Below are 9,011 nucleotides of genomic sequence, written 5' to 3'. Positions count from 1 at the left end.
GCTGGACATAGGCTGTGCATCGGAGCATCAGGACACAGGCTGGACATCTGGACACAGGCTGGACATCAGGACGTCTGGACACCGGCTGGACATCAGGACATCTGAACACAGGCTGGACATCTGAACATCAGGGCACAGGCTGGACATCAGGACATTGGACACAGGCAGGACGTTGGAGCACCAGCATGACATTGGGACACCGGTGTGCTGGCCTAGGTCATCGTCTGGGACACGGATGGCACAGAACCAGTCAGCGGTGGTTGGTCTCCGGGAACCAGTCGCCAGTCTCTGGACATCGGACACCATCTCCAGGCAGTGGCTGTCAGGTTTCTAACTATGGCCGTCAGGCTCCGGGAATCGGACCTAGGAAGGTACTCAAGCTGGATGGTGCCAGCACCGCCGAGTTGGACTGGGGCCAGACTGAGCTAGTACTGCATAGCAGGCTGAGCACAGCATAGTAAACGCTCAGCAAAAACACCGGATTCCATCTTTAAAGGACGAACCCAGGTTAGTTCACAGTCACTGGGTACAGGGTTTCAGACACTGAGGGACTTCAGGAACATAACACAGAGGACACAGTTCAGACAGGGTCAGGTAGAGGAATGGAAACAGGATCAAGGGTTCGGACCTGAGAATGCAGCCCTCAAGGAGGCAGGAAACAAAACACAACAGAAACGGGCCTGGATTTGCAGCCTCCAGGAAAGGCGGATCTGGGTACTCAGCCCCCAGAGTAGGCGGAAAAACAAGACACAAACAGAAACGGATCTGGGTACTCAGCCCCCAGAGCAGGCGGAAGAACAGGGGTCAGCTTTCCCAGAACTGAATGCAGGCAGAACAGGAGCTGAACGCCGCACACACATGGCAAGACTCAGACTTATTGTAAAGCTCTGGCAACGCCCAACAGGAAAGATGGAGTTTATATAGGAGCTGCCCCTCAGCAATAGGCTGGGGAAAGCAACTCAGGTGCACACACTAACCCTAATAAAAGCAGGGAAGGTGTGGCCATGCCCACCCTAAGCACATACAGAAACCATTACAGAACAGTTAACACAGGAACTGAGGCTTAGGGCACCTGACACGGCTGCAAGCCTGGACACGTGGAAAGTCATGCACCAGCTGCAGAGGACCTTGCAACCCGCGTATAGCTTCCACAGCGGCAGCTAGGAACCGCACTTGCGGATGGTCATGCAGCAGAGCAAAGCCATCACAACACATGTACAGCTACACAGAGGAGCTGGGAACTGAGCTGCATCCATACAGGTAACAGACAACAGTATCCCTGCTAGTTAGGCGGAAAGGAGCAAAGGGTTAAAGCAGAGACATGCAGAGTAACACCGGAGAAACAAGGTACAAACCCACCGGTATTACGTCCTCTAAAGAAGGAAATCGAGTTTTCCAAAACGTGTAAGGACTAGGACTGGTGTATCGCATCGGCTTTCTTGCTCCGTTGACTATGTGACGTCACACGCTGCTGTACCTGTGCCCGCATTGCCTTGGTTTTTGTGTTCAGACACGTCACCGTCCAGGCCCGCCTGTTCGCTACATTGCAGCTCTACTTGCTTCTTTATTTCGCCAAGGACCTCCGTACAGCACAGAGTGTGGCTCTTATTTCAAGTGGATGCAACTAAGAACTTTGCTGGACTGCATAGCGGTGAATGGGGTAATTACATACTTCATTACTGTATAGTGTTTCCTCTGTTTGTTGAGGTTTTTAATGTGTAGCTGAATGCATATTGGCACATACGCTACGATGGCAGGGCGGGCAGATTAGGCTGATCTCCATACTTTAAATCACCTGTTTGCAGCCTGGTTTGTCACTACCCCAAAGTGTGCTATTCGGTGTACAGTGCACACAAACTACCTCATATTGTGTTTTTATTGGTTTTAATTTACATATATACCTATTGTCCTGTTGATGTACTGTATACATAAAGTTTTTTACAATTTAGCATACTCGCTGTGAGTCCTAAGTGTTCCTGGGACCAGGGCCGGACTGGCCATCGGACACTTCTGGCAAATGCCAGAAGGGCCGGTGCCAGTAGTGGGCTGCTTGATCCGCCTCCCCCCGCCAGCGCAGACTCACCCCCCCGCCATCGCATTCAACTATACCAGCATCTATGACGCCGGTACAGTTGAATGCAATGATGGATGAGACAGCGTCTACAGACGCTCCCTCTCCCATCATTCCCCGCTCTGCCTCTGACACTGCGGGTGCGCGATGACATCATATCATCGCGCACCTGCTGTGTCCCGGGCAGACTGCAGCCGCCGAGACAGGAGCAGCGCAGGCAAAAGGAGAGGTGAGGAGTGTGTTGTTTTTTTTTTTGCTGGACTGTGGGGCCATTCTCGGGGGGGGGGAGGAGGAGAAGAGATGCGGGCTGTGCTGTATATACTACTGTGTAGGCTGTGCTGTATATACTGTACTTCTGTGTGGGCTGTGTTGTATATACTACTACACGGGCTGTGCTGCATATACTACTGTGTGGGCTGTGCTGCATACTACTACGCGGGCTGTGCTGTATATACTACTGTGTGGGCTGTGCTGTACATACTACTGTGTGGGCTGTGCTGTATATACTACTACGCGGGCTGTGCTGTATATACTACTACGCGGGCTGTGCTGTATATACTACTGTGTGGGCTGTGCTGTATATACTACTACACGGGCTGTGCTGTATATACTACTACGCGGACTGTGCTGTATATACTACTGTGTGGGCTGTGCTGTATATACTACTACGCGGGCTGTAAAACACTCTATAACATTCACGATCTAAAACACATATGGCTGCTGACAAAGTTACAGGGTGCACAAACTCCCTACCAGACCAACTGTCTGTACCCTTCCTAGCAGCAGAGGTTGGCACCCTATATAAACCTGCGCAATGGAGCCCCTGCTCAACGTAGAGTGATCCTAACTGGCCCTAATAGGCCCTGTCGTACGAAAGATAGGTTACACATCCAGCAGACCATACATAACAGACAGACACATAATTGTCACAAATAGTGCAAGAGGTGTGTTTGTTAACACACCCCTAAAAAATGTGTGTTGCACTCTAGTAGGCCAACGAGAGGGGGAAAAAAAAAAAATATATACACAGGCTTGTGCACTAGTGTGTTAGTTTATTATACACACTAAAAAGTGTAATGCACTATTCGTTGGGCCTATATCAAGGTTAGCCTGTACCCCTAACTTTAACCTACCTCCACCCTACCTGCCTGCGGGGGTTGGCACCCTAGATACCTGCGCAAGTGGCGCCCCCGCTCTAGTCGACTGTCCCAAACTCACCCTATTCCTTAAAGACAATTAGGGCAGGGAGTAGTGGAAGAACTATCAATAAAGTGCAAAAATAGTGCAACAAGGTGCAAATTCACAAAAATACAGTAACAGATTAATCAGCTGATATAAGCAAATACTTTCATTTAGGGTTATTCTGTTCATATACATAAGTATGTTGAATTCTCGACGCGTTTCCCCTGTATAGGTTCATCAGGAGACATACTTATATATAAAGAAACTCGTTTATAAGAACAAAAAGGACTTATCTGACTGTAATAAGGAACCTAGTCAGAGCGGTGTGCCCTCTATTGCAGTGGAGAAACAATGTCCATCCTGATCCTGCCGGACTCAATCAGCCTCATAGTAAGTGTAGTTAGCGTACCTATGTGATTCATAACCCCCGCCAAAAAAGAAGCTTCCGGATCGCGTTCATCATTACGTGCTGGCTCCCAAATATGACGTTGAGACTTTCCTCATTACGCGCCGGCTACCACAGGTAACGCTATGCGTTCCACCTAACGCATGCGTGGTAATAACAAGGCCGCGCATGCTCAGTATGTATTATTCATTACGTTCGATACTCTGTGGGCGGCAGGGTAAGGAAGTATAACAAAGATAAAATATTAATAATAGATGACGGACTTATAAATGGAAGCAATAATAATCTGTATATAAGAAGATAGACAATGAAATGGATATGAGGGTATACGATTATAGTAGCACATGAGCACAATGCACTTTAATGATGTCACAAAGAATATATATGCACACAATGTAATTTATATTTAAACTGTAAACAATTATATGTAAATATGTATGAACAATTATGCAAATGATTGTAGATTATGCACATAAAAGCACAGCTGTTGGTACCATTCACTGCTTGAAAAAGGCTCAGTGTGAGCCGAAACGTTGCACAGAGATGTGGGCTGAATAAATCTCACTTTTTTCACTTGAAAAGACTTGGAGTGCTGCCTTCCTTTTTTCTTAAATATATATATATATATATATATATATATATATATATATATATATATATATATATATATATATATATATATATATATATATATATATACACACATACTCACTGGCCACTTTATTAGGTACACCTGTCCAACTTCTTGTTAACACTTAATTTCTAATCAGCCAATCACATGGCGGCAACTCAGTGCATTTAGGCATGTAGACATGGTCAAGACAATCTCCTGCAGTTCAAACCGAGCATCAGTATGGGGAAGAAAGGTGATTTGAGTGCCTTTGAACGTGGCATGGTTGTTGGTGCCAGAAGGGCTGGTCTGAGTATTTCAGAAACTGCTGATCTACTGGGATTTTCACGCACAACCATCTCTAGGGTTTACAGAGAATGGTCCGAAAAAGAAAAAAAATCCAGTGAGCGGCAGTTCTGTGGGCGGAAATGCCTTGTTGATGCCAGAGGTCAGAGGAGAATGGGCAGACTGGTTCGAGCTGATAGAAAGGCAACAGTGACTCAAATCGCCACCCGTTACAACCAAGGTAGGCCTAAGAGCATCTCTGAACGCACAGTGCGTCGAACTTTGAGGCAGATGGGCTACAGCAGCAGAAGACCACACCGGGTACCACTCCTTTCAGCTAAGAACAGGAAACGGAGGCTACAATTTGTACAAGCTCATCGAAATTGGACAGTAGAAGATTGGAAAAACGTTGCTTGGTCTGATGAGTCTCGATTTCTGCTGCGACATTCGGATGGTAGGGTCAGAATTTGGCGTAAACAACATGAAAGCATGGATCCATCCTGCCTTGTATGGAGCATCTTTGGGATGTGCAGCCGACAAATCTGCGGCAACTGTGTGATGCCATCATGTCAATATAGACCAAAATCTCTGAGGAATGCTTCCAGCACCTTGTTGAATCTATGCCACGAAGAATTGAGGCAGTTCTGAAGACAAAAGGGGGTCCAACCCGTTACTAGCATGGTGTACCTAATAAAGTGGCCGGTGAGTGTATATATATCCATATATCCAATAGACACAAGTGAAAAAGAATGAACGGCACTAGAGCTAATGTGACTCAATCGCTTGATTAGACCTGGATTAGGATCGCTATTTTTATCAGGTGGCACGAACTAATGGGGGTTGTTGGTGCTCTGCATGAACTTGTCATATAGAAGTCAAAACCATTAAAATAGAAAAAATGCGGCACTCACCCCAGAATGATGATGATGATGTTCGTGAACTTTATTGAAGAAAAAACTGGAAGAAATCTTTCAGAACATTAATTGTGCAGGTAAATGAGAAGGTGCGGTATTGGAGTACGGACTACGGCCGTTTCGCACAGCAATGTGCTTCAACGGGTCCAAGGAGTAGATTCCTGCACGTCATTTCCTTTTCAAGGATTTCTGACGTGCATTCAAATAATGTGAATTCAATTAGTGACTGTGACATACAAATATAGTGAATGAAAACAAAATCTACATACAAATTGCAATCTCAATAGAATACATTTCCTGGTAAATAATCTTATTTTAAATATTAATATCTGTCAATAATATTACCTAATGATGACCACATAATTAATCAGTATCATACCTTCATAAGACAATTTTATAAAAATACCGACATGTCGAGTTTATCATTGAGACCTATTGGTCCTTGAGCATTCGAATTTAAAATCCATTTGGCCTCCTTTTGTAGTAAGAATCTCTTTTGATCACCTCGTGTGAAATTTGTTATAGTTTCTATGCCAGCAAAACTAAAGAATTCGGGGTTCGCATTATGTTTTTCCTTCATATGGCAGATTAATCTTTGGCAACCTTTTCCCGTTAATATTGAATTATAGTGTTCACCAAATCTTTTGATAAGAGGTCTTATAGTTTTGCCTATATAAAAATATCGGCAAGGACAAAATAATACGTAAACGACGAATTTGCTCTTACACGAGACAAAGTCTTTTACGTTATGGGTAATAGAGCCTATTTTTAAGGGATTTTTTGTTATATGCAGGTGGCAAAACCTGCAATCACCGCATTTGTGATTACCAGTTGGTGAAATATTGGTGAGCCAATTATTTCTTGATGTCAATAACCTATTCTGTACTAACAAATCGGATAAATTGTGAGAAGGTTTATAAGCAAATATTGGAGCATTTTTTGAAATTGGTAATAAATCTTTGTCACTTTGTAAAATGTTTTCATTCACTATATTTGTATGTCACAGTCACTAATTGAATTCACATTATTTGAATGCACGTCAGAAATCCTTGAAAAGGAAATGACGTGCAGGAATCTACTCCTTGGACCCGTTGAAGCACATTGCTGTGCGAAACGGCCGTAGTCCGTACTCCAATACCGCACCTTCTCATTTACCTGCACAATTAATGTTCTGAAAGATTTCTTCCAGTTTTTTCTTCAATAAAGTTCACGAACATCATCATTATCATTCTGGGGTGAGTGCTGCATTTTTTCTATTTTAATGATATATATATATATATATATATATATATACACACACACACACATACAGGGGGGTCACCTAGAAATAGGATCAAAAGCTCCCCCTTGTGGCCTGGAGGGTGTGTATTGTGATTACCTGATAAAAGATATCCTTCCTCGCTTCCAAGCGTAACATCACTGCCACTGTAACAACCAGGACCCTGGGGTGTTACACTTGATTGCAGTTGTTGCTGCTAAGGGCTGCCCAACCAGTTATTAGGTTTAGGGGGCAATCACTTTTCACACACGGCCCTGTAGGTTTGGATTCTTTTCCTGTAATAATAAAGACCTTCATTTAAAAACTGTATTTTGTGTTATCTGTGTCTAATATTTACTTTTGTTTGGTGATCTGACACATGTAAGTGTGACAAACATGTAAAAGAATAGGAAATGTGTGTGCATATGTCATATTATATATATATATATATATATATATATATATATATATATATATATATATATATATATATATATATATATACATATATATACATATACACAATGTGGAAAATGGAGAAGACGTGCTAAGTGCTAGCTCACAGGCCACTGCAACGCATCATGGAGCTTGTAGTATTAGGAAACAGTACGCCTGGGGACAAGAAGTGATTGAAAAACATCAGAGTTGCATCTGGCAAACACTAAGTGATGCTATCTGCATGATAAAGGTATATATCTATCATAGGAGTATGGATGCATTTACTGGCCCATAATAGATTAATGAATAAAAAATGAAACGAATTAGGGTAGTGGATAACGTTTTAAATATTTGGTACAGAAACCTTTGTTTGAAATTACAGAGGTCAGACATTTCCTGTAGTTCTTGACCAAGTTTGCACACACTGCATCAGGGATTTTGGCCCATTCCTTCATACAGATCTGCTCCAAATCTTTCAGATTTCAGGGCTGTTGCTGTGTAACATTGATATTCAGCTCTCTCCAAAGATTTTCTATTGGTTTCAGGTCTGGAGACTGGCTAAGCACACCAGGACCTTGAAGTGCTTCTTACGGAGCCATTCCTTAGTTGCTCTTGCTGTGTGTTTTGAGTCATTGTCATGCTGAAAGACCCAGCCACGACCCATCTTCAATGCACCTACTGAAAGAAGGCCAAAATCTTGCGATCCATGACCCATTCATCCTCCCTTCAAAATAGTGCAGTTGTCCTGTCTGCTTTGCGGAAAAGCACCCCAAAGTATGATGTTTTCCCCACAATGCTCCATGGTTGGAACTGTGTTCTTGGAGTTGCACTCATTCTGCTTCTTCCTCCAAATATCGCAAGAGGAGTTGATAGCAAAAAGTACTATTTTGTCTCATCTGACCACATGATCTTCTCCCTTGCCTCCTCTGGATCAACCAGATGGCCATTGGTGAACTTCTAACGGGCCTTGACATATGCCGGCGTGAGTATCAGGACCTTGCGTGCCCTAAAAGATTTTAATCCATGACGGCGTAGTGTGTTTGTAGTACTACTACTGGCATCCCTGCATGGTGTCCCCTTCCCCCTCCATGCAGGGACGCAGGCTTACTCACTGCCCCAGACCCTCGGCACAATCATCTGCATTTTCCTGCTTCCTGGCTGTGTGAGTGCTGCAGCGGCACACCTAGTACACACATGTGCACACTCCTTCATTCTTAAAGGGGCAGCACAAGCATATACTAAATACCCTCCAGCTTCTTTTTCAGAGCTATTTAGTATAATTACTACACCTGTAAGATGGCTTCCAGCCAATTGCTGGGAGTTATCCTGTTGAGACCTTAGCAATAATGTGCAACGTGTGGGACAGAGGAGAGACTGTTGGGGATAAGAGAATACTCTAATTTTACCCCATTATGGCAAAATCAGCGACTGGTGGACTTTGACAAATTTACTGGTTTCAGAGGTTGGGAATCAAGGGGAATTCAGACTTTAGATCAGTTAGTAGGAAATGGAACACTTAAAAGCTTTAACAAACTACAAAAAGAGTTTTCTTTGCCTCACGGCCTCTTCTTTCGATACCTACAACTTCGATCTGCATGCATAACTCATTTTAGTGCTGTGGCATCGGATATACGAAATAAATATTTACTAGAGACTCAATAGCAGCGGCAAAATACACGACCGTCTTAATTTCAAACATCTATCAGAAACTCTCTCAGTCTCACATGGGAGACCATCCCCTGACAGCTACATTAAAATAGGAAGCAGATGTGATGCGGATTATGGAAGTTTTGAATCCCCAATGGCTGTAGATCTTTTGCGAACATTGTATCAAGCTTACAAACTTA

This window comes from Ranitomeya variabilis, chromosome 4 (assembly GCF_051348905.1).
Source record: "Ranitomeya variabilis isolate aRanVar5 chromosome 4, aRanVar5.hap1, whole genome shotgun sequence".
NCBI lineage: Eukaryota > Metazoa > Chordata > Amphibia > Anura > Dendrobatidae > Ranitomeya > Ranitomeya variabilis.
The sequence above is the reverse complement of the archived record's forward strand: the minus strand, read 5'-3'. Positions refer to the sequence as shown.